Raw genomic sequence first — 24,844 nt, 5'->3', positions numbered from 1 at the left:
AGTCAATATGTAGCATATAATTCCCTCAATCTGGAGAATAAAAGTACAGTGGATTCACGCGCGATCTTCTCGAGTCTGTTCCAACTGACCGGTTTAAGTGGCCTGTTATACACAAGCTTGGTTATTGTGAGAAGGATATGCTGCTCGGGTTAGATGAAGTAGGGCGGGAGGAGGCTCGTGTGGAGCATAAATGCCAGCATGGACCTGTTGGGCCGAATGGCCTCTTTCTGTGCTGTACACTCGATGTCACACTCAGAAAATGGGATTGTTTGGACCTGTCTGATGACCTTCTCCTGAACCCCTGCTGAATGGCCTCGCCTCAGTGCAACAGCACTTTTAAATCTCTTCCCACGTTCAGAACATTTTACAGAGTCTCAGTGGGAACTCGCAGCTCTCTAAATAGGTTGGACGCTCAGCGAACGGCGACTGTCCAGTGTGAACTCGCTGGTGTCTGAGCAGGCTGGATGACTGAGTTTATCCCTTCCTGCACTAGGAACAGTACCCATGGATTGGTGGGTAGCTAATGTTACCCCACTGTTCAAAAAGGGTGGTAGAGAGAAAACGGGGAATTACAGACCGATAAGCCTGACATCGGTAGTGGGGGAAATGCTAGAGTCCATTATAAAGGATGTAATAGCAGAGCACTTGGAATAAAGTGACCAGATTGGACAAAGTCAACATGGATTTACAAAAGGTAAATCATGCTTGACTAATCTACTGGAATTTTTTGAGGATGCAACTGGTAGAATAGGTAAGGGAGAACCAGTGGATGTGGTGTATTTGGACTTTCAGAAGGCTTTCGATAAGGTCCCGCATAAGAGATTAGCGTGTAAAATTAAGGCACATGGGATTGGGGCAAGGAATTGACTTGGATAGAGAACTGGTTGGCAGACAGAAAGCAAAGAGCTGGAATAAACGGGTCTTTTTCCAAGTGGCAGGCAGTGACTAGTGGGGTACCGCAGGGATCGGTCCTTGGACCCCAGCTATTCACAATATATATTAATGATCTGGACGAGGGAACTAGATGTAATATCTCCAAGTTTGCAGACGACACAAAGCTGGGTGGGCGTGTGTGCTGTGAGGAGGATACCGAGAAACTCCAGTATGATTTGGACAGGTTGGGTGATTGGGCAGAAGCATGGCAGATGCAATATAACGTGGATTAATGCGAGGTTATCCACTTTGGTGGCAAAAACAGGAAGGCAGATTATTATCTGAATGGCAATAGATTGGGAGAAAGGGAAGTGCAACGAGACCTGGGTGTCCTTGTGCACCAGTCGCTGAAGGTAAGCATGCAGGTGCAGCAGGAGGTTCAGAAGGCAAATGGTATGTTGACCTTCATAGCGAGAGTGTTTGAGCACAGCAACAAAGATGTCTTGCTGCAGTTGTACAGGGCCTTGGTGAGACCACATTTTGAGTATTGTGTGCAGTTTTAGTCACCTTATCTGAGGAAGGATGTTCTTGCCATGAGTGCAGCTAAGATTCACCAGACTGATACCTGGGATGGCAGGAATGACATATGAGGAGAGATTGGGTCGACTAGGCTTATACTCGGTGGAGTTTAGAAGAATGAGAGGGGATCTCATTGAAACTTATAAAATTCTAACAGGACTAGACAGACTAGATGCAGGAAGGATGTTCCCGATGGTGGGTGAGTCCAGAACCAGGGGTCACAGACTAAGGATAAGGGGTAAGCCATTTAGGACAGAGATGAAGAGGAATTTCTTCACCCAGAGAGTGGTGAACCTGTGGAATTCTCTACCACAGAAGGCAGTAGAGGCCAATTCATTAAATATATTCAAGAGGGAGTTGGATATATTTCTTAAGGCTAAAGGGCTCAAGGGATATGGGGAGAAAGCAGGGACAGGGTACTGAGTTTGGATGAGCCATGATCTCATTAAATGGCGGAACAGGCTCGAGGGGCCGAATGGCCTACTCCTGCTCCTATCTTCTATGTTTCTATGATTCCCTTCTTTTGACTGTTCTTGGTGTTACATAGAATGTACAGCACAGAATCAAGACTTTCAACCCAACTGGTCCATGCCGGTGTTTATGCCCCACACCCACCCTACTTCAATTAACCCGATCAACATACCCTCCTATTCCTTACACACTCATGTGGCTTCCCCTTAAATGCATCTGTACTTTTAGCCTCAACTACTCTTTGTGGTAGAGAGTTCCACATTCTCACCACTCTCTGGGTAAAGAAGTTTCTCCTGAATTCCCTCCTGGATTTATTAGTGGCCATCTTATATTTCGTGGATATTAAAACCCCAATAACTGGACTGGACTTTAATATTCTGTATCAATAAATCAGCTTTGTTTGAAACACCCAGTCTATTGAGGCCTTGTTTCTAAGAAAAGCCGAGAGCTAATTGATGACTTGTTACAGACATTCCATGTCCTCTCAATGTCGGTGTCCAGGGGAGAAGCTGATGGGTTTGTGTTACTTTCTCGAAGTGAATTTTTGTGTTCATGAAGGTGCTGGATGTCACTGTGGGGAAAGGAACATTTTAACATTCTCAGCACCTGGTGTCAACATCAAAAACTCCCAGGGCAGGTACAGCATAGGTTAGACACAAAGTAAAGCTCCCTCCACACTGTCCCATCAAACACTCCCAGGGCAGGTACAGCACGGGTTAGAGACAGAGTAAAGCTCCCTCTACACTGTCCCATCAAACACTCCCAGGGCAGGTACAGCACGGGTTAGACACAGAGTAAAGCTCCCTCTACACTGTCCCATCAAACACTCCCAGGGCAGGTACAGAACGAGGTAAGATACAGAGTAAAACTCCCTCTACATTGCCCCATCAAACACTCTCAGGCCAGGTACAGCACGGGTTAGATACAGAGTAAAACTCCCTCTACACTGTCCCATCAAACACTCCCAGGGCAGGTACGGCATGGGTTAGATACAGAGTAAAGCTCCCTCTACACTGCCCCATCAAACACTCCCAGGGCAGATACAGCACAGGTTAGATACAGAGTAAAGCTCCCTCTACATTGTCCCATCAAACACTCCCAGGGCAGGTACAGCACAGGTTAGATACAGAGTAAAGCTCCCTCTACACTGTCCCATCAAACACTCCCAGGGCAGGTACAGCACGGGTTAGATACAGAGTAAAGCTCCCTCTACACTCTCCCATCAAACACTCCCAGGGCAGGTAGAGCACGGGTTAGATACAGAGTAAAGCTCCCTCTACACTGTCCCATCAAAAACTCCCAGGGCAGGTACAGCACGGGTTAGATACAGAGTAAAGCTCCCTCTACACTGCCCCATCAAACACTCCCAGGGCAGGTACGGCATGGGTTAGATACAGAGTAAAGCTCCCTCTACACTGCCCCATCAAACACTCCCAGGGCAGGTACAGCACGGGTTAGATACAGAGTGATTCTCCCGCTACACTGTCCCATCAAACACTCCCAGGGCAGGTACAGCACGGGTTAGATACAGAGTAAAGCTCCCTCTACACTGCCCCATCAAACACTCCCAGGGCAGATATAGCACAGGTTAGATACAGAGTAAAGCTCCCTCTACACTGTCCCATCAAACACTCCCAGGGCAGGCACAGCACAGGTTAGATACAGAGTAAGCTCCCTCTACACTGTCCCATCAAACACTCCCAGGGCAAGTACAGCACGGGTTAGATACAGAGTAAAGCTCCCTCTACACTCTCCCATCAAACACTCCCAGGGCAGGTAGAGCACGGGTTAGATACAGAGTAAAGCTCCCTCTACACTGTCTCATCAAACACTCCCAGGGCAGGTACAGCACGGGTTAGATACAGAGTAAAGCTCCCTCTACACTGTCTCATCAAACACTCCCAGGGCAGGTACAGCACGGGTTAGATACAGAGTAAAGCTCCCTCTACACTATCCCATCAAACACTCCCAGGACATGTACAGCACGGGTTAGATACAGAGTAAAGCTCCCTCTACACTGTCCCATCAAACACTCCCAGGGCAGGTACAGCACGGGTTAGATACAGAGTGAATCTCCCGCTACACTGTCGCATCAAACACTCCCAGGGCAGGTACAGCACGGGTTAGATACAGAGTAAAGCTCCCTCTACACTGTCCCATCAAACACTCCCAGAGCAGGTACAGCACGGGTTAGGTACAGAGTGTCAGCCGTGCCTCAGGCGGCAGCACTCTCTCCTCTGAGTCAGAAGGTTGTGGGTTGAAGTCCCACTCCAGAGACTCGAGTCTAAAACTCTGTGCTGCCCCTCCAGTGCAGTGCTGAGGGAGTAAAGCCCAGTGCAGAGTAAAGTTCCCTCTGCACTGCTCCACTAACAGGCCTGAGCCCCAAACTCAGAAGAGCGCCCTCTGCTGCATTCCACTTGTCTCAGCAGCGGGAGAAGCAGGCGGTTAAGAAGGCAAATGGTATGTTGGCCTTCGTAGCGAGAGGGTTCGAGTACATGAGCAAGGGTATCTTGCTGCAGTTGTACAGGGCCTTGGTGAGACCACACCTTGAGTATTGTGTGCAGTTTTGGTCGCCTTACCTGAGGAAGGACGTTCTTGCCATGGAGGGAGCGCAGCGAAGATTCACCAGGCTGATACCTGGGATGGCAGGAATGATGTATGAGGAGAGATTGGGTCGATTGGACTTATACTCACTGGAGTTTGGAAGAATGAAAGGGGATCTCATTGAAATTGTAAAATTCTAACAGGAATAGACAGATTAGATGCAGGAAGGATGTTTCTGATGGCCGGGGAGTCCAGAACCAGGGGTCACAGTCTAAGGATAAGGGGTAAGCCATTTAGGACAGAGATGAGGAGGAATTTTTTCACCCAGAGAGTGGTGAACCTGTGGAATTCTCTACGACAGAAGGCAGTGGAGGCCAATTCATTAAATGTACTCAAGAAGGAGTTGGATATATTTCTTAAGGCCAAAGGGATCAAGGGGTATGGAGAGAAGGGAGGGACAGGGTACTGAATTTGGATTAACAACAGAAAATGCTGGAAATACTCAGCAGGCCAGGCAGCATCCGTGGAGAGAGAAACAGAGTTAACGTTTCAGGTCTGGGACCCTTGATCAGTTCTGATGAAGGGTCCCAGATCTGAAACGTTAACTCTGTTTCTCTCTCCACGGATGCTGCCTGGCCTGCTGAGTATTTCCAGCATTTTCTGTTGTTATTTCAGATTTCCAGCATTCGTAGTATTTTGCTGAAATTACTGAATTTGGATGATCAGCCATGACCTCATTGAATGGCGGAGCAGGCTCGCGGGGCCGAATGGCCGACTCCTGCTCCTATCTTCTGTGTTACCCCCTAATTTTTTCTCATATTCTCTTTGCCCTTCTTATATCCTGTTTCAATTTCCCCCGCACTCTCTGTATTCTGCCTGGTTTTTGACTGTATTCTGTACCTGACATTTGTCGTAAACCTCCTTTTTCTGTTTTATTCTAACCTCTATATCCTTTGTCATCGGGAGCTCCAGCTTTGGATGGCCCATCTTTCCTCCTTATGGGAATATGCTTGGTTTGTACCTGAACTATCTCAGCCTTGAAGGCCTGCCATTGGTCATTCACTGTTTTCCTGGATAATCTTTGTTTCCAGTCCACCTGTGCTCGATCCCTTCTCAAATCACTGAAATTGGCTCTCTTCCAGTTGGGTATTTTCACCGTTGATTTTATTTTGTCCCTTTCCATAAGTACTTTAAACCTAATGATATTGTGATCACTGTTAACCAGATCCCTCCTGCCCCAGAACCGATGAGAGACCCTTTAAATGATCTGACTGTGCAAAGAGGTTTCAGAGTTCATCCCACCTGCTGAGTCACCAGCCTGTTCACACAGATCCTCAAAAAAGGAAGATGTTTTAGAAAGGCTGGCAGCACTAAAAGTTCGCAGCCATCTCAGAGCAGTGTCCCTTTAATTACAATCTCACAGAACAAGGAGAATCGCTGTCCCTTTAACCACCACAAATCCCTGTGTGGAGGAGAGGGGAGATACAGTCTGTCCCAGTAACAGTCGCAGAACAGAATGAGAGACCCTGTCCCATAAATGTAAGAAGTCACACAACACCAGGTTATAGTCCAACAGTTTTATTTGAAATCGCAAGCTTTCGGAGCGCTGCTCCTTCGTCAGGTGAAGTGGAGAGATGCATAAAGACACAGCTTATATAACGGCTTGACCCTCCCCCACTCCTTGCTTTTCCTCAAGTGTCTCATTCTTAAAATTCTCATCCTTGTTTTCAAATCCCTCCGTGGCCTCGCCCTTCCCTATCTCTGGAATCTCCTCCAGCCCCACAACCATCCGAGATATTTGCGCTCCTCTAATTCCGGCCTCTTGAGCATCCCCGATTTTAATCGCTCCACCATTGGTGGCCGTGCCTTCAGCTGCCTGGGCCCTAAGCTCTGGAATTCCCTCCCTAAACCTCTCCATCTCTCTACCTCTCTCTCCTTCTTTAAGATGCTCCTTAAAACCTACTTCTTTGACCAAGCTTTTGGTCATCTACCCGAATATCGCTTTATGTGGCTCGGTGGCCATCTTGGTACAGGAACAGGAACAAAGAGTGGACGGGGCTTCAGGGTCCTTGTGACCAGGAGAGACAATCATTGACTCATTGATTTTATTCTCACTCTGCACACAGCGGGTGTAGAATTGAACCCAACCAGAGTAAAGGGAGGGGGAAAACTGGGAGTGGAGGAAAGAAATGATGGAGATGGTGCGATGGGTTTGGATTTAGCACAGGGAGGAGGGAGAGTGTGTGGGACAGGGTTTTACAGCTTTGGGGAAACAAGATAGGAAACAGAAGATAGGAGCAGGAGTAGGCCATTCGGCCCCTCGAGCCTGCTCTGCCATTTAATGAGATCATGGCTGAGAATGTTCTACAGAAACTAGAATTGTCTGTTCTGGATTTCTATCCTGTACTTACAGTGATGACTTTGTAAACTCCTTTAATAGGGTGTTGGAAGGGCAGGATTTGCAGACGGGAAACTCAAACCAAACATCACCTCAACATCTGACAGAGTCACTCCATTCATCAGGACCTGAATATCATCAGCCTTTGAATGTGGAAGGAGAAATGTTTGTCTGTTCTGTCTGTGGGAAAAGATTTCAAACATCAGTGTGACTGGAAAAGCACTGAGACACACACACACCCGAGTGAGAGTGTTCCAGTGCACTGACTGGAAAGAGCTTTAACCAGTTACACAGCCTCAAAAAACATCGCACCATTCACAGCAGGGAGAAACCGTACACGTATTGTGTGTGTGGACGAGGCTTCAACTGATTGTCCAACCTGGAGAGACACAAGGACACCCGCACCATGGAGAAACGTGAGGACTGTAAATGTGGGGACTGTGGGAAAGGATTCAATTACCCATCAGATCTGGAAAAACATCGACGCAGTCACACCGGGGAGAGGCCGTTCACCTGCTCCGTGTGTGGAGAGGGATTCACTCAGAGATGCAATCTTCTCAGACACCAGCGAGTTCACACTGGGGAGAGGCCATTCACCTGCTCTGTCTGTCAGGAGTGATTCATTCAGTCATCCAACCTTCTGACGCACCAGTGAGTTCACACTGGCGAGAGACCGTTCACCTGCTCCGTGTGGGGGAAGGGATTCACTCAGTCATCCAACCTTCTGAAACACCAGCGAGTTCACACTGGGGAGAAGCCGTTCACCTGCTCCGCGTGTGGGAAGGCATTCACTCATTCATCCAACATGTTGAAACACCAGCGAGTTCACAAGTGACTGCAGGGGTTGGATTCTGCTGTTATTGCTGCTGTTAATCACATCCGGGACTGAACCATGTTCATTCTGACAGTTGGGGATTGTTTCTGCTGATGTTAATAACCCTATAACTGTCTGGAGTTTAATATTCTGGATGTATAGCTGATTGACTTGTTGGGGCTGCAGTGTCCCTTTAAGAACCGCAGTCTGTGATCATTCCCCTTAATTCAGGGACTCTCGTCAGAAATTTCTTTGCAATAAATTTATTAACTTTTACTTCAATCCTAAATTGATCTTTGGTACAAAATCTACAATTCACTGTCTGAAAGATTCCGCTGATTAACATCTCCAGGTAGAAAGTGCTGATTAATCCTTGCTGACAATTCTTACTGACTTGTACATTACACACAGTGGCACCTCCATTATCCACCAGAAAGAAGGGGAATGGGAATTGGTGGAGAATCCCCAAACGTTGCCCCTCCCGCCTGGCACAGCAATCCCCTCGGCACAGGAATGGAGACAAGTCCAATCCAAGTAACGGGCTGAGTTTAATCTTTCTGGGTCTGTGGGGTTGGTTTATATCAGACAGGAGGAGATTGGTGTCACTGACTGTGGGGTTGGTTTATATCAGACAGGAGGAGATTGGTGTCAGTGACTGGGGTTGGTTTATATCAGACAGGAGGAGATTGGTGTCAGTGACTGTGGGGTTGGTTTATATCAGACAGGAGGAGATTGGTGTCAGTGACTGTGGGGTTGGTTTATATCAGACAGGAGGAGATTGGTGTCAGTGACTGTGGGGTTGGTTTATATCAGACAGGAGGAGATTGGTGTCACTGACTGTGGGGTTGGTTTATATCAGACAGGAGGAGATTGGTGTCAGTGACTGTGGGGTTGGTTTATATCAGACAGGAGGAGATTGGTGTCACTGACTGTGGGGCTGGTTTATATCAGACAGGAGGAGATTGGTGTCAGTGACTGGGGCTGGTTTATATCAGACAGGAGGAGATTGGTGTCAGTGACTGTGGGGGGGTTTATATCAGACAGGAGGAGATTGGTGTCAGTGACTGGGGCTGGTTTATATCAGACAGGAGGAGATTGGTGTCAGTGACTGGGGCTGGTTTATATCAGACAGGAGGAGATTGGTGTCAGTGACTGTGGGGGGGTTTATATCAGACAGGAGGAGATTGGTGTCAGTGACTGTGGGGTTGGTTCATATCAGACAGGAGGAGATTGGTGTCAGTGACTGGGGCTGGTTTATATCAGACAGGAGGAGATTGGTGTCAGTGACTGGGGCTGGTTTATATCAGACAGGAGGAGATTGATGTCAGTGACTGTGGGGGGGTTTATATCAGACAGGAGGAAATTGGTGTCAGTGACTGTGGGGTTGGTTTATATCAGACAGGAGGAGATTGGTGTCAGTGACTGGGGGGGTTTATATCAGACAGGAGGAGATTGGTGTCAGTGACTGGGGGGGTTTATATCAGACAGGAGGAGATTGGTGTCAGTGACTGTGGGGGGTTTATATCAGACAGGAGGAGATTGGTGTCAGTGACTGTGGGGTTGGTTTATATCAGACAGGAGGAGATTGGTGTCAGTGACTGTGGGGGGTTTATATCAGACAGGAGGAGATTGGTGTCAGTGACTGTGGGGGGTTTATATCAGACAGGAGGAGATTGGTGTCAGTGACTGGGGGGGTTTATATCAGACAGGAGGAGATTGGTGTCAGTGACTGTGGGGTTGGTTTATATCAGACAGGAGGAGATTGGTGTCAGTGACTGTGGGGGGTTTATATCAGACAGGAGGAGATTGGTGTCAGTGACTGGGGGGGTTTATATCAGACAGGAGGAGATTGGTGTCAGTGACTGTGGGGGGTTTATATCAGACAGGAGCAGATTGGTGTCAGTGACTGGGGGGCTGGTTTATATCAGACAGGAGGAGATTGGTGTCAGTGACTGTGGGGTTGGTTTATATCAGACAGGAGGAGATTGGTGTCACTGACTGTGGGGCTGATTTATATCAGACAGGAGGAGATTGGTGTCAGTGACTGTGGGGGGTTTATATCAGACAGGAGCAGATTGGTGTCAGTGACTGGGGGGGTTTATATTAGACAGGAGGAGATTGGTGTCACTGACTGTGGGGCTGGTTTATATCAGACAGGAGCAGATTGGTGTCAGTGACTGGGGGGGTTTATATCAGACAGGAGGAGATTGGTGTCAGTGACTGGGGCTGGTTTATATCAGACAGGAGGAGATTGGTGTCAGTGACTGGGGGGGGTTTATATCAGACAGGAGGAGATTGGTGTCAGTGACTGTGGGGGGTTTATATCAGACAGGAGGAGATTGGTGTCAGTGACTGTGGGGGGTTTATATCAGACAGGAGGAGATTGGTGTCAGTGACTGTGGGGTTGGTTTATATCAGACAGGAGGAGATTGGTGTCAGTGACTGTGGTGGGTTTATATCAGACAGGAGGAGATTGGTGTCAGTGACTGGGGGGGTTTATATCAGACAGGAGGAGATTGGTGTCAGTGACTGTGGGGTTGGTTTATATCAGACAGGAGGAGATTGGTGTCCGTGACTGTGGGGTTGGTTTATATCAGACAGGAGGAGATTGGTGTCAGTGACTGTGGGGTTGGTTTATATCAGACAGGAGGAGATTGGTGTCTGTGACTGTGGGGTTGGTTTATATCAGACAGGTGGAGATTGGTGTCGTTGACTGTGGGGTTGGTTTATATCAGACAGGAGGAAATTGGGGTCAGTGACTGGGGTTGGTTTATATTGGACAGGAGGAGATTGGTGTCACTGACTGTGGGGTTGGTTTATATCAGACAGGATGAGATTGGTGTCAGTGACTGGGGGGGTTTATATCAGACAGGAGGAGATTGGTGTCAGTGACTGGGGCTGGTTTATATCAGACAGGAGGAGATTGGTGTCAGTGACTGTGGGGTTGGTTTATATCAGACAGGAGGAGATTGGTGTCAGTGACTGTGGGGTTGGTTTATATCAGACAGGAGGAGATTGGTGTCAGTGACTGTGGGGTTGGTTTATATCAGACAGGAGGAGATTGGTGTCAGTGACTGTGGGGCTGGTTTATATCAGACAGGAGGAGATTGGTGTCAGTGACTGTGGGGTTGGTTTATATCAGACAGGATGAGATTGGTGTCAGTGACTGGGGGGGTTTATATCAGACAGGAGGAGATTGGTGTCGGTGACTGTGGGGCTGGTTTATATCAGACAGGAGGAGATTGGTGTCAGTGACTGTGGGGGGTTTATATCAGACAGGAGGAGATTGGTGTCAGTGACTGTGGGGGGTTTATATCAGACAGGAGGAGATTGGTGTCAGTGACTGTGGGGTTGGTTTATATCAGACAGGAGGAAATTGGTGTCAGTGACTGTGGGGCTGGTTTATATCAGACAGGAGGAGATTGGTGTCAGTGACTGGGGCTGGTTTATATCAGACAGGAGGAGATTGGTGTCAGTGACTGTGGGGTTGGTTTATATCAGACAGGAGGAGATTGGTGTCAGTGACTGTGGGGTTGGTTTATATCAGACAGGAGGAGATTGGTGTCACTGACTGTGTGGTTGGTTTATATCAGACAGGAGGAAATTGGTGTCAGTGACTGGGGTTGGTTTATATCGGACAGGAGGAGATTGGTGTCACTGACTGTGGGGTTGGTTTATATCAGACAGGAGGAGATTGGTGTCAGTGACTGTGGGGCTGGTTTATATCAGACAGGAGGAGATTGGTGTCAGTGACTGTGGGGTTGGTTTATATCAGACAGGATGAGATTGGTGTCAGTGACTGTGGGGGGTTTATATCAGACAGGAGGAGATTGGTGTCAGTGACTGTGGGGTTGGTTTATATCAGACAGGAGGAAATTGGTGTCAGTGACTGTGGGGCTGGTTTACATCAGACAGGAGGAGATTGGTGTCAGTGACTGGGGCTGGTTTATATCAGACAGGAGGAGATTGGTGTCAGTGACTGTGGGGTTGGTTTATATCAGACAGGAGGAGATTGGTGTCCGTGACTGTGGGGTTGGTTTATATCAGACAGGAGGAGATTGGTGTCAGTGACTGTGGGGTTGGTTTATATCAGACAGGAGGAGATTGGTGTCACTGACTGTGGGGTTGGTTTATATCAGACGGGGAGATTGGTGTCGGTGACTGGGGTTGGTTTATATCGGACAGGAGGAGATTGGTGTCACTGACTGTGGGGTTGGTTTATGTTAGATCCGTGTATCTTAATGTTGTGTCCTTCAATAATCAGACAACAGACTGCAGGGAACGATTCAACAGGTGTTTACTGAATGAGAGTTACTCTAGAACTAACTTTACAGATCACTACTCAGGGTTTATATACAGGTGTGGTCACTGCTGGTACTACAGTATACAGGAGCTGTAAAAAGTAGTTCTCCCCTTAAAGGTACATAACATTACAATTCCTCCCCTTTTAGATTAACAGTACCATAACACTCATTTAACAATTAAATATCAAACTAATTACAATTAACACTTTTAACATGCAACATTAGCTGAAAATAGTCTATTTATAAATTCAGTCTTGGGGAGGCTTCCTGATCCTTTCTGGATAGCGCCTTTCCCGAGTGTCTTGCTCTTGGTGCGGAGGAGGTTCGGGCCCCCTGTCGTCGGTTGGTTCATCAGATTCCGATGCTACTGTTTCTGCGATAGATGCTACCTGTACGTCGGGTTCATCACCAGGTACGTATGGGCGAGGCATGGGGTTGACTTGTTCCTGTGACTCTAGGATCTGGTCAGCATGGCGTCTCACGACGCTCTCCCCAACATCCAGTGTGTACAATAGTGGGCCCTGCCGTGTGCATATCATTCCTGGCTGCCATTTTTCTGTTCGGTAGTCGCGGGCCAGGACTGGTTGTCCTACATTGAAGCTCCTTGTTGGCTTCTCATGGATGTGCTGGAATTGCTTACTCTCAACATCTCTTCGTACGTTTGGTCTGAGCAAATCCAGGCGAGACCTTAACCTTCGGTTAAAGAACATCATGGCTGGGGCCTGGTTGGTGGCTACATGTGTCGCATTCCGGTAGGCGAACATGAAATTGTCCACCTTGTGCTGCAGCGGAATGTTGTCATTGTACATTGCCTTTATTGCCTTCTTAAAGGTTTGTACGAACCTCTCAGCCAATCCATTTGTGGCTGGATGATACGGGGCGGATGTGTAATGACATACCCCATTCCTTTTCATAAATCTTCGAAACTCTTCGGACACAAACTGTGGTCCGTTATCAGAGTAAATCTGCTCTGGCAAGCCGTTCCTGGCAAAAATGGTCCGTAGGACTGCAATAGTTTTCTCCGTGGTGGTGGAGGGCATTTTGATCACCTCAGGCCATTTCGAGTGCGCATCCATGGCTATTAAAAACATTGAGTCCATGAATGGACCAGCAAAATCAATATGCACCCGTTGCCATGGAGATGAGGGCCACTCCCATGGGTGTAGAGGGGCATGTGGTGGTGCATTTTGGACCTTCTGGCATCCTGAGCAGCTCTTTGTCAGGTCCTCGATTTGCTGATCGATCCCCGGCCACCACACATAAGTCCTAGCAAGGCTATTCATTTTCACCCCTCCCAGATGACCTTCGTGAAGCTCATTGAGCACTCTCTCCCTTAACTTGGGTGGAATTACCACTCGGGATCCACACATCAAGGTCCCCTGGCATACTGACAGCTGTTCTCTTCTGGATGAGAATGCTGGCAACAGTGAGTCGCCATGTGCTGGCCATCCCTTCACCGTCAAATCATATACCCGAGACAGTGTCGGGTCATTTCGGGTCTCCAGTGTTAGTTACTGGCAAGCATTCAATTATAGTCGAATGAAATATTTCGACAGGATCCACTGCTGGTGCTTCCTCCGCAGTAGGCAGTGGCAGGCATGATAGCCCATCAGCGTTTCCATGCTGTTTCGTGCCCTTATACTCGATTTCATATTGGTGCGCCCCTAGAAAAAGGGACCATCTTTGTAGCCGTTGCGCAGTCATCACCGGAACGCCCTTCTTTGGATTAAAGATGGAGACAAGTGGTTGGTGGTCAGTCAGCAAGGTGAACTTCTGCCCGTGCAGATAGTGATTGAACTTTTTCACTCCCCACACTAGGCTGAGGGCCTCCCTGTCAAACTGGCCGTAGTTACGCTCGGCTGAGGTTAGTGATCGTGACGCAAAGGCTATTGGCCTCTCTGAGCCGTCCGAGAATTTGTGCGACAGCACCGCTCCAATGCCGTAGGGTGACGCATCACATGCCAACCGAATTGGTAATATAGATAGATACATAGAAGATAGGAGCAGGAGTAGGCCATTCGGCCCTTCGTGCCTGCTCCGCCATTCGATGAGATCATGGCTGATCCTTTAATTCAGTATCCCGTCCCCGCCTTCTCTCCGTAACCCTTAACCCCTTTTGCCCGTAGAAATATATCTAATTCCCTCTTAAATATATTTAATGAGCTGGCGTACACTGCCCTCTGTGGCAATGAGTTCCACAGGTTCACCACTCTCTGAGTGAAGAAATTCCCCCTCATCTCTGTCCTAAATGGTTTAGCCCTTATCCTTAAATTATGTCCTCTAGTTCTGTTCTCACCCGCCAAGGGAAACATTCCTTCTGCATCCAGTCTGTCTAGACCTGTCAGAATTTTATACACTTCTATGAGGTCCCCTCTCAATCTTCTAAACTCCAGTGTGTACATCCCTAAACTACATAGTCTCTCCTCATAGGTCATTCCCGCCATTCCTGGTATCAGCCTGGTGAATCGCCGCTGCACCCCCTCCATGGCAAGAACATCCTTCCTCAGATGAGGCGACCAAAACTGTACACAGTACTCGAGGTGTGGTCTCACCAGTGCCCTGTACAGCTGCAGCAAGGTATCCCTGTTCCTGTATTCTAACCCTTTTGCTATGAAGGCCAGCATACCGTTTGCCTTCTTGACCGCCTGTTGCACCTGCATGCTCGCCTTCAGTGACTGGTGTACAAGAACACCCAGGTCTCTCTGTACTTCCCCCTCTCCCAATCTATTGCCATTTAAATAATAATTTGCCCTCCCGTTCCTGCACCCAAGGTGGATAACTTCGCACTTGTCCACATTATAGTGCATCTGCCATTTATCCGCCCAATCGCCCAGTCTGTCCAAATCGCTCTGGAGCTTCCTGGTCTCTTCCTCTGAGCCCACCCCCCCTCCTAGTTTAGTGTCGTCTGCAAATTTGGAAATGCTGCATCCGACTCCCTGATCCAGGTCATTAATGTAAATTGTGAACAGCTGGGGGCCCAGGACAGATCCCTGTGGTACCCCACTTGTTACTGCCTGCCATTCAGAAAATGAGCCGTTTATTCCAACTCTCTGTTTTCTATCTGACAGCCAGTTCCCTATCCACGCCAAAACTTTCCCCTTTATCCCATGAGCCTCAATTTTCCATGCTAATCTTTTATGTGGGACCTTATCGAAGGCCTTTTGGAAGTCCAGGTACACCACATCTACTGGCTCTCCCCCATCTATTCTACCAGTTACTCCCTCAAAAAATTCCAATAGATTAGTCAAGCACGATTTACCCTTTGTAAATCCATGTTGACTCTGTCCTATCCTGTCCCCATTTGCTAAGTGCTCCGCTATTTCATCCTTAATGATGGACTCCAGCATTTTGCCCACAACTGATGTAAGGCTTACAGGTCTGTAATTACCTGCTTTTTCCCTACCCCCCTTTTTGAATAGTGGGGTAACGTTAGCTACCCTCCAATCCATCGGCACTGTTCCCGAGTCTAATGAATTCTGAAAAATCATCCTTAGTGCATCCGCTATCTCTAGGGCCACCTCCTTCAGTACCCTAGGATGCATGTTATCAGGCCCTGGGGATTTGTCCACCTTCAATCCCTTTAGCTTCCTTAACACCATATCCTTAGAGATATTGATTTGCGTCAGTTCCTCCTTTGCCAATGTCCCTATTTTTCCCGATATCCCAGGGAGGTTTTTTGTGTCTTCCTTCGTAAAGACTGACCCAAAGTATGCATTTAGTTGATCTGCCATTTCCTTATTTCCCATTATATATTCCCCCGTATCTGACTGCAATGGACCAACTTTGGTTTTCACCAGTCTTTTCCTTTTGATATATTTATAAAAGCTTTTGGAGTTAGTTTTTATATTTTCCGCCAGCTTGTTTTCGTAAGCTATTTTGCCCCTCTTGATCATGCCCTTTGCCCTCCTTTGCTCTATCTTAAACTGTTCCCAATCTTCCGCTCTGGCGCTTTTTTTGGCTATTTTATACGCCCTATCTTTGGATTTTATGCTGTCTCTAATTTCCCCTGTTATCCACGGTTGAGTCACCTTTTTAGATTTCCTTTTATGCCAGATTGGTATAAACAATTTTTGCAATTTTGTCATTCTATCTTTAAATGTTTGCCATTGTTTATCTACCTCCAGTCCTCCCAGGAACGTTGTCCAATCAGACCTACTCAGTTCCCGTCTCATGGCATCATAATTCCCCTTGTTTAAATTCAGGACCTTAGTCTCTGAGTCAATTTCTTCGCTCTCCATTTCGAGTGAGAAATCGATCATGTTATGATCGCTCTGACCCAAGGGTCCCCGTACAACAAGATTACTGATTAGTCCCTTCTCATTGCACAGTACCCAGTCCAATATAGCCTGTTCCCGAGTTGGTTCCTCGACATATTGATCCAGATAACCATCCCTTAAACACTCAAGGAATTCCTCCTCCTCATTATTTTACTGCCGGGTTGTAATGGGCCAATACCTCTTTCGATGTGATTAGTGCTTTGCTCTTCTGGAAAGCTCGTCTACATTCGTCACTCCACTTCCATGGCACCCCAGTTTGCAGTAGGGTGTTCAGTGGGTGTAGTATTGCAGACAAATTTGGCAAGAACTTATGGTAGTAGTTTACCAGCCTGAGGAACGACCTCAGTTGTGACACATTTTCCGGTGCTGGAGCCTTGACTACTGCCTCAATCTTCTCTGGGGACTTATGTAACCCCTCTTTATCGATAACGTGGCCACAATACGAGATCTGTTTTCTAAAAAACTCACATTTGGGGCGGTTAGCTCGGAGCCCATATCCCTGCAATCTACTGAGCACCTGCTCCAGGTTGGCAAGGTGATCACTGTCATTTTCGCCCGTGACCAGGATGTCGTCCAAATAACACTGGGTCCCTGGGATCCCTTGCAGGACTTGTTCCATTGCCCTCTGCCAAATAGCCAGAGCTGATGCTACCCCGAATACCAGCCGGGTGTATTGGTAGAGAGCTTTATGGGTGTTGATTGTGGGGTATTTTTTTGATGCTTCTTCTACCTCCATTTGCAGATACGCCTGGGCCAGATCAATCTTAGTGAAGCGTTTCCCTCCAAATAGCGAGGCGAAAATATCTTCAATCCGCGGAAGTGGATATTGTACGGTGCGAAGGACCAGGTTCACTGTTACCTTGAAGTCCCCACAGATGCGAACCTTCCTTGGTTCCCCAGGCGTGCTGCTCAATGACTTTTTCATCACAGGGACGATGGGTGTAGCCCACTCGCTCCAGTCTACCTTGGACAGTACACCTGAATGTTCCAGACTCTCCAGCTCTGCTTCAACGGCTGGGCGGATCGCATAAGGTACCGGTCTGGCCTTAAAAAATTTTGGGCTTGCGTTTTCTTCCATTTTAATCATCGCTGTCATGCCTTTTAGTGTTCCGAGTCCTTGCTGGAACACTTCTTTTGCGTCAGTTAGGATCTTTGACAGTCGCCCAGGTGTGACGTCGTCATCCTTTTTGTCAGCCACAGTCAGTGCCTGTATGGAATGCCAATCTAGCTGTATCTTCCGGATCCATTCACATCCTAGTAGTGGTGGTCCTCCATCTGGCAATACATATAGGTCCATTTTTGGTGTTTCCTTGCCGTTATATATAACGTTCACCCTTATTTTTCCTTTGGGGTAGACTTTTTGCCCTGTGTATGTCTTCAAGACAATCTTTGTATCTCTCAAGGGTATATGTGAGAATAGCCACTTGCAGTCCCTTCGGTTTATGACTGTTAGGGCTGATCCTGTGTCCAATTCCATTTTCACTTGGACTCCTGCTATCTTGAGCGTGACCCAGATAGTTTGGTGATCCTCCGTTTTGATCACATTATGTAGTTTCAGACAACCCAGCTCCTTGCTTCCGGAGTCTGTATCACTCTTCTGTTCGTCTGAACTACTCTCCGTCACCTTATGTACCTTCTTGTACTTCTCCTGTGGAGATTTCTTGCTGCTGGTTTTCTTTCCCGACCTGCAGACTCTTGCTATGTGTCCTACTTTTCCACACTGTCTGCACACTTTGTCCTTGAACCAGCAATCATTATGGTCGTGTGTTGTTCTGCCGCAGCGATAGCACTTCACTGTTCCGTATGACATTTCATTTGTGCCATATTCTTGCGGTCTCCGTTGTATCTCTGCAGCGCCCCGTGCTGCTGCTTCGTGTGATACTGCCATGCTGAAAGCCTTGTCCAGTGTAAGATCCTTTTCTGATAGAAGCCGTTTCTGGGTTCCTTCACTTTGAAGCCCACACACAAACTTGTCCCTTAAAGTATCTGCTAGTCCCGTTCCAAACTAGCAGTGTTTCGATAGCTTGCACAGTTCCGTTAAATACTCAGCATTACTTTCATCTTTATGCTGGTTCCTTTTGTGAAACTTAAATCTTTCTGCTATCAGCAGCGGTGTGGGGTTTAAGTGGTCCTGTAGGATTGACACTATGTTTTCAAAATCCTTTTCTACTGGCTTCTCTGGGGTTACTAGGTTTCGTAGTAAGCCATACGTTTTTGCACCCATTGAATTCAACAATACCAGTGCTTCAAGAACATAAGAACATAAGAAATAGGAGCAGGAGTAGGCCAATCGGCCCCTCGAGCCTGCTCAGCCATTCAATAAGATCATGGCTGATCTGATCCTAACCGCCAATCTACTATCACAGAACCATCTCCTGAATCTAACAGAATTGGACACACGAAATAGGAGCAGGATCAGGCTACACAGCTCCTGGGCCCGCTCCGCTACCCACAGGGCCATGTCCGACCCGAACCTAGACTCATGTATACTTCTATGCGTTCGACATATGCCGTCCAATCTTCGACTTCATTGTCGAACGCTGTGATACTGCCACTCTTCGGCATTTTTGGGTGTGGTTAGACTGGCTGAAAATGGCGTCTCCCGTGCTTTCCTTTCTTCCCTGCTGCGGCTTAAAATGGCGTCTCCCGTGCTTTCCTTTCTTCCCCGCTGTGGCTTAAAATGGCGTCTCCCGCGCTGCTGCCAACGCCGCTCTTGGCGGTCCTCGTATCAAATGGCGACGCCCTGTGGGTTTCGTGCGCTGCTCCCGCACTGTTGCCAATGCCGCTCTCTGCGGTTCTTGTGGCAATGGCAGCGCCTTGCGTTTTCCTGCGCGCCTCTCTCCCCCGTTGATGCTGCTCGGCCCTTGAGCACCGGCTGCGCTCTGCTCTCTCGTCTCTCTCTCCCATTGACGCCGCTCGGTCCTGAACACTGGCTGCACCCTGTGCGCTCTGCCCTCTCTCCCCCGTCGATGCTGCTCGGCCTTTTTCTGTGCCGCTCGGTCGGGCTCTAGCCCGTCGCTGTCCGGGAAGGGTCTGCGCAGTACCTGTTGCCAGCCCGTTTCGCTGGACCACCGTGACTGGAAAGCCAAGCCTGGCTCTCGACAGCCTCCCCTGCGATGCTCAAATCTCCGCTGGATGACTGGGTGGTTGCCCGTGGTCGACGCCCGTGCTTCTGGACTCGACCTCCTTCCACTGTTCTCCAGGAGCGAATCCCTGGGAGGTGATGCAGAGTTGCAGGTAGGTTCGAATCTACCTCGTCGCCAATGTTAGATCCGTGTATCTTAATGTTGTGTCCTTCAATAATCAGACAACAGACTGCAGGGAATGATTCAACAGGTGTTTACTGACTGAGGGTTACTCTAGAACTAACTCTACAGATCACTACTCAGGGTTTATATACAGGTGTGGTCACTGCCGGTACTACAGTATACAGGAGCTGTAAAAAGTAGTTCTCCCCTTAAAGGTACATACATTACAGTTTATATCAGACAGGAGGAGATTGGTGTCAGTGACTGTGGGGTTGGTTTATATCAGACAGGAGGAGATTGGTGTCGGTGACTGGGGTTGGTTTATATCAGACAGGAGGAGATTGGTGTCATTGACTGGGGTTGGTTTATATGAGATAGGAGGAGATTGGTGTCCGTGACTTTGGGATTGGTGCCCTTGAGAAGGTGGTGGTGAGCTGCCTTCTTGAACTGCTGCAGTCTGTGTGGTGAAGGTACTCCCACAGTGCTGTTAGAGAGGAAGTTCCAGGATTTTGACCCAGTGACGATGAAGGAATGGCGATATATGTCCATGTCGGAATGGTGTGTGTCTTGGAGGGGAGCTTGGAGGTGGTGGTGTTCCCCTGCGCCTGCTGCCCTCGTCCATCTAGGTGGTGGAGGTGGCGGGTTTGGGAGGTGCTGCTGAAGAAGCCTTGGCGAGTTGCTGCAGCGCCTCTTGTCGATCAGAGGTTCTGAACCGGGGTCCGTGAGAAGGTTTCAAGGGGTGGGCCCAGAAATTCTCTCCCTCTTTCATTCTTTCTCTGACAAGCAGCCCTCACACCGGGCGCCGGCTCAGTTCCCATTGAGCAGCCGCAGGGGAAGCGATGTTGGGCACGATGGGGCCAAGGCTGCGGAAGCCGCCCCTCGCTCGCTGCCAATTGGGTTGATCCAGATTCCCATTATCTCCATCCAGCCTGTTGCCCCCATCTCCCCCCTTCCCCCCTACAAATCCAGGCTAGGGTTTATTGGAGGTTGGGGCCATTCCCAACTCCAGGAGCCCAGCCCGCTGAACACCTTCTCCCACTGGAACAGGAGCAGTGCGCAGGCGCAGTTTGCGGGACCCGCAGCTCCAGCCGCCGCTCGCCCTCACACCAGGCGGCGCCACTGAGCAGGACAGCCCACGGCCTCGGGGATTGGTCCCGTCAACCGTCAATCAAAGGCCAGCAGCCAATCTGCTTGGCCCAAGTCCCGCCTCCAACCGCCGTCCATTATTGGGATGAAATTCAAAGCGCCGTGAGCGGGAGCTCAAACTGTCAATCAACAATCAGCCCCGCCCACTGCACCTGCTCACTCTCCGATTGGTGGCTGCTGGGGTGGGCGGGGCAATAAAGGGCCAATCAGTGCACTCCCCGCCTCCGCCTGGGAGTTGGGCTTTGCTCAGGTGAGCAGATCACGTGGACTGGAAGGAAGGTGGCCACAAGGCAGCTTGTGCAGTCACTGGGCCTCTTGTATTGGAGAATCAAGGAGGAGGGAGTTTAAAACATACTATTACCACACATGATAGCCAAATAACTATTCATTTCAAAAAATAAAGCACAGTGATTTCAAATGGAAAGACTTGTTTTTGTGACTGGAAGCCTGTGGCCAGTGGGGTACCGCAGGGATCGGTGCTGGGTCCCTTGCTGTTTGTGGTCTACATTAATGACTTGGATATGAATGTAAAAGGTATGATCAGTAAGTTCGCGGATGACACAAAAATTGGTAGGGTGGTAAATAGCAAGGAGGGTAGCCTCAGTCTGCAGGACGATATAGATGGGTTGGTCAGATGGGCAGAACAGTGGCAAATGGAATTTAACCCGGAAAAGTGCGAGGTGATGCACTTTGGGGGGACTAACAAGGCAAGGGAATACACAATGAATGGTAAGACCCTAGGCAAGATGGAGGGTCAGAGGGATCTGGGTGTGCAAGTACACAGATCCCTGAAGGCGGCGGAACAGGTGGATAAGGTGGTAAAAAAGGCATATGGGATACTTGCCTTCATTAGCCGAGGCATAGAATATAAGAGCAAGGAGGTTATGATGGAGCTGTACAAAACACTGGTTAGGCCACAGCTGGAATACTGTGTGCAGTTCTGGTCACCATACTACAGGAAGGATGTGAACGTTTTGGAGAGGGTGCAGAGGAGATTCACCAGGATGTTACCAGGGCTGGAGCGCTTCAGCTATGAAGAGAGACTGGGCAGATTGGGTTTGTTTTCCTTGGAGCAGAGGAGGCTGAGGGGGGACATGATTGAGGTGTACAAAATTATGATGGCATAGATAGGATGGATACAGAGGAGCTTTTACCCTTAGTAGAAGGGTCAATAACTAGGGGGCATAGATTCAAGGTAAAGGGCGGGAGGTTTAGAGGGGATTTGAGAAAGAACTTTTTCACCCAGAGGGTGGTTGGAGTCTGGAACTCACTGCCTGAAAGGGTTGTGGAGGCAGGAACCCTCACAACATTTAAGAAGCATTTGGATGAGCACTTGAAATGCCATAGCATACAAGGCTACGGACCCAGTGCTGGAAAATGGGATTAGATTAGACAGGGCTTGATGGCCGGCGTGGACACGATGGGCCGAAGGGCCTCTATCCGTGCTGTATAACTCTATGACTCTATGACTTACATTTATAGAGAGGCTTCTGTGATCTCAGAATGTTCCAAATCGCTTTACAAACAATGAATACTTGTGTTGTGTTACAGGGGGTCCGAGGAATTTTTATAACATGGGAGGGGCCTCAGAGAACCCCTGATCTACACTGTCCCATCAAACACTCCCAGGGCAGGTACAGCACGGGTTAGATACAGAGTAAAGCTCCCTCTACACTGTCCTATCAAACACTCCCAGGGCAGGTACAGCACGGGTTAGATACAGAGTAAAGCTCCCTCTACACTGTCCCATCAAACACTCCCAGGGCAGGTACAGCACGGGTTAGAAACAGCGTAAAGCTCCCTCTACACTGTCCCATCAAACACTCCCAGGGTAGATACAGCACGGGTTAGATACAGAGTAAAGCTCCCGCTACACTGTCCCATCAAACACTCACAGGGCAGGTACAGCACGGGTTAGATACAGAGTAAAGCTCCCTCTACACTGTCCTATCAAACACTCCCAGGGCAGGTACAGCACGGGTTAGATACAGAGTAAAGCTCCCTCTACAATGTCCCATCAAACACTCCCAGGGCAGGTACAGCACGGGTTAGAAAGAGCGTAAAGCTCGCTCTGCACTGTCCCATCAAACACTCCCAGGGCAGGTACAGCACGGGTTAGATACAGAGTAAAGCTCCCTCTACACTGTCCCATCAAACATTCCCAGGGCAGGTACAGCACCGGTTAGATACAGAGTATAGCTCCCTCTACACTGTCCCATCAAACACTCCCAGGGCAGGTGCAGCACTGGGTAGATACAGTGTAAATCTCCCTCTACAATGTCCCGTCAAACACTCCCAGGGCAGGTACAGCACGGGATAGATAAAGAGTAAAGCACCCTCTGCACTGCTCCATCAAACACTCCCAGGGCAGGTACAGCACGGGTTAGATACAGAGTAAAGCTCCCGCTACACTGTCCCATCAAACACTCCCAGGACAGGAACAGCACGGGTTAGATACAGAGTAAAGCTCCCTCTACACTGTCCCATCAAACACTCCCAGGGCAGGTACAGCACGGGTTAGATACAGAGTAAAGCTCCCTCTACACTGTCCCATCAAACACTCCCAGGGCAGGTACAGCACGGGTTAGATACAGAGTAAAGCTCCCGCTACATTGTCCCATCAAACACTCCCAGGACAGGTACAGCACGGGTTAGATACAGAGTAAAGCTCCCTCTACACTGTCCCATTAAACACTCCCAGGGCAGGTACAGCACAGGTTAGATACAGAGTAAAGCGCCCTCTACACTGTCCCATCAAACACTCCCAGGGCAGGTACAGCACGGGTTAGAAACAGCGTAAAGCTCCCTCTACACTGTCCCATCAAACACTCCCAGGGCAGGTACAGCACGGGTTAGATACAGAGTAAAGCTCCCGCTGCACTGTCCCATCAAACACTCCCAGGGCAGGTACAGCACAGGTTAGATACAGAGTAAAGCTCCCTCTACACTGTCCTATCAAACACTCCCAGGGCAGGTACAGCACGGGTTAGATACAGAGTAAAGCTCCCTCTACAATGTCCCATCAAACACTCCCAGGGCAGGTACAGCATGGGTTAGAAACAGCGTAAAGCTCCCTCTGCACTGTCCCATCAAACACTCCCAGGGCAGGTACAGCACGGATTAAATACAGAGTAAAGCTCCCTCTACACTGTCCCATCAAACACTCCCAGGGCAGGTACAGCACCGGTTAGATACAGAGTATAGCTCCCTCTACACTGTCCCATCAAACACTCCCAGGGCAGGTACAGCACTGGTTAGATACAGTGTAAATCTCCCTCTACAATGTCCGTCAAACACCCCCAGGGCAGGTACAGCACGGGTTAGATACAGAGTAAAGCACCCTCTGCACTGTCCCATCAAACACTCCCAGGGCAGGTACAGCACGGGTTAGATACAGAGTAAAGCTCCCGCTACACTGTCCCATCAAACACTCCCAGGGCAGGTACAGCACGGGTTAGATACAGAGTAAAGCTCCCTCTACACTGTCCCATCAAACACTCCCAGGACAGGAAGAGCACGGGTTAGATACAGAGTAAAGCTCCCTCTACACTGTCCCATCAAACACTCCCAGGGCAGGTACAGCACGGGTTAGATACAGAGTAAAGCTCCCTCTACACTGTCCCATCAAACACTCCCAGGGCAGGTACAGCACGGGTTAGATACAGAGTAAAGCTCCCTGTACATTGTCCCATCAAACACTCCCAGGACAGGTACAGCACGGGTTAGATACAGAGTAAAGCTCCCTCTGCACTGTCCCATCAAACACTCCCAGGGCAGGTACAGCACAGGTTAGATACAGAGTAAAGTTCCCTCTACACTGTCCCATCAAACACTCCCAGGGCAGGTACACGGACATGTTACCAATACCTCCCCTGGATACCAAGGCTAGGGGAGGCACTCTGGATGGTATGGGGAGCTAGGACTTGTCCATGAGAGTAATGTCCATGAGAGTACCTGAAGCTATGAGAACTGAAATAATCAGAGTAATGATCGGATGTTAGTCGTGTCTCAGTGGGAGCTCTCTCTCTCTCTCGTTTCTGAGTCAGGAGGTTGTGGGATCAAGTCCACCTCCAGAGACTTGAGAACACAATCTAGGCTGACACTCCAATGAGTACTGAGGGAGCGCTGCACTGTCAGCGGTGCCGTCTTTTGGCCGAGACATTCAAGCGAGGCCCCATCTGCCCTCTCAA

At 48.9% G+C, this 24,844-nt stretch overlaps 1 pseudogene; it reads left to right on the top strand.

Moving 5' to 3' along the window:
- Positions 1 to 7,915, top strand: part of LOC147083973 (uncharacterized) — a 28,443-nt pseudogene extending 20,528 nt beyond the window's left edge.
- The last annotated feature ends 16,929 nt before the right edge of the window (positions 7,916 to 24,844 follow it).

The sequence above is a fragment of the Somniosus microcephalus genome, unplaced genomic scaffold (genome assembly GCF_052327205.1).
Source record: "Somniosus microcephalus isolate GS21.2 unplaced genomic scaffold, FLI_Smic_1.0 scaffold10, whole genome shotgun sequence".
NCBI lineage: Eukaryota > Metazoa > Chordata > Chondrichthyes > Squaliformes > Somniosidae > Somniosus > Somniosus microcephalus.
This window is presented reverse-complemented; position numbering and strand designations above follow the sequence as displayed.